The sequence below is a fragment of the Cryptomeria japonica genome, chromosome 3 (assembly GCF_030272615.1).
Source record: "Cryptomeria japonica chromosome 3, Sugi_1.0, whole genome shotgun sequence".
Taxonomy (NCBI): Eukaryota; Viridiplantae; Streptophyta; class Pinopsida; order Cupressales; family Cupressaceae; genus Cryptomeria; species Cryptomeria japonica.
Window position 1 is genome coordinate 169,938,011 of NC_081407.1, and position 2,215 is coordinate 169,940,225.

Sequence of the window (2,215 nt, forward strand, 5' to 3'; positions counted from 1 at the left end):
TGATACATCCGAGGAGGGCACAAATGATCAGATTGACGATGCAGGATAGCAGGAGGGGGGTGGTGATGGAGATGATCCACATACATGAGAGGGAGATCAGGATGGCGATGATGATGATGGAGAGGAGGAGGAAGACGAGGAGGAGGGGGATGAAGAGAATGAGGAGGACAAGGAGATTGAGGAGGAGGCTGAGGAAGATGAGTCAGATGCAGTTCCTCATCACTCTGGGGATGACACCATAGCATTAGGTCCACCGAGCTTCCCATCGCAGGCGGAGAAGGACCATATAAGGGGTCCTGATTCTAGTCCCCATTGGCCCATGCCTACTATATAGAGATAGTATGATATGAGCGTGAAGAGCCTAGTGGGTCCCAGTCTCAAACGGTTCCTTTCCACAACTCCTACTGGCGAGAGAGAGATCTAGGTAAGGTGTTTTATAATTTTTTAATTTATGCATCTTATTTGTTTAGATTTGATGAAATAGAATGTTACTGATGAAAATTTTTCTCTCTCTGCAATTGGCATCCAGGAGTGGCACTCCCTTATCTAGCATGCAGTGACAGACTTCATCATGACTGCACACATTCCTAGCTCCTCGCAGATAGTGCATAGACCACATGGGAGTGCAAGGTGGCATGAGGGCCTATTCACCCCCACTTGGATGGAGATGGAGGTTTGGTGGGAGATAGAGAGATCTTTGTGAGAGATATTATAGCTGACAGAGCGCAATCTAGTAGCATCTCAAACAAAGGCAGCCAAAAAATAAACTAGGAAGAAAGAGAAAGAGAGAGAGAAAGAGAGAGATAGAGGCTAGGAATAGTATCTATGAAGGTACATAGCATTTATAAGTTCCTTGAGAGGTGTACCTTCCACATCTGCTATCTTGTAAGCACATGATCCATAGACTTTGACAACAAAGTATGGTCCAAGGCAATTAGGGCTGAATTTTCCTTTCTCCTTGGGTAAAGCATTCACGTAACGCTGATTTTCATAAAGCACTAGATTGCCCACTAAAAAGGAACGTTGAATGATTTTATCATTATAGCTTCGTTTTAAATTTTTATGATACGCTTGAATATGCTCAAGAGTGTTTATACACCGTTCATCGAGCATCTCAAGTTGTTGAAGTCTTTGTTCCCTATAGGAGTCGTCGTCGTCCACTATACCCCTAAGAGAAACTATCAAAGAAGGGATTTCTAACTCCAAAGGCATAATAGCATCAGCACCATAAATGAGATTATAAGGAATACTACCCTTAGCAACATGTACACTCATCCGATAGGCCCAAAGAGCATAGGTTAATTGAGTATGTCAATCCTTACCATGCTTGTTTACAGTCTTTCGAAGAATTTGTTCAATTATCCTATTCGAAGACTCAACTTGACCATTTGATTGAGGATAGCAAGGTGTAGAAATTTTATGTTGAATATGATATTTCTCGAGGAACTTCTTCATATCCTTATTTTTAAATGACGTTCCATTATCCGAAACTAAGGTAGAAGGTATTCTAAATCGGGAAATAATATTTTCTAAGATGAATTGACAAATTACCTTAGCGATAGTGGATCGAAGAGGAACTGCTTCCACCCACTTCATAAAGTAATCAATTGCAGTTATGATGAAAGTATGTCCTTGAGATGAGGGAGGAGATATTTTACCAACAAGATCCAAACCCCATGTAGAAAAGGGCCAAGATGCTACATGAGATCAAAGTTCTTGGGCAGGGGCATGGATCAAATTGCTATGTTGCTAACACTAATGACCTTTTTTAACAAATGCAAAGGAATCCTTTTCCATGGTCTACCAATAATATCCCATTCAGAGCAATCTCTGAACCAAGGATCTACCTCGAAAATGCCCCTAGCAAGCACCTAAATGTGCTTCCTCAAGAGAAATAGAGATTTTGGCTTTGTTAAGACATCGAAGGAGAAGACCATTATAACCCCTCCTATAAAGAACATTAGAAAGGATAATGTATCTAGCGGCCAATTTGCAAATCCTAGCCCTAGTATTCTTATTTGTAGAGTTGGGAAAGGTACCATCACTCAAATATCTCACAATATGTGAGTACCATTCAATAGACTCGATAATGCAACAATACGCCACATCACTAGGATTATCAGTAATAATTGGGGTAGTAAGGTTGTGAATAGTGACTTTAAGATCTACCAAGGGGTTTTCTAAAGACATAAGAGAGGCTACACATGCCATCGCA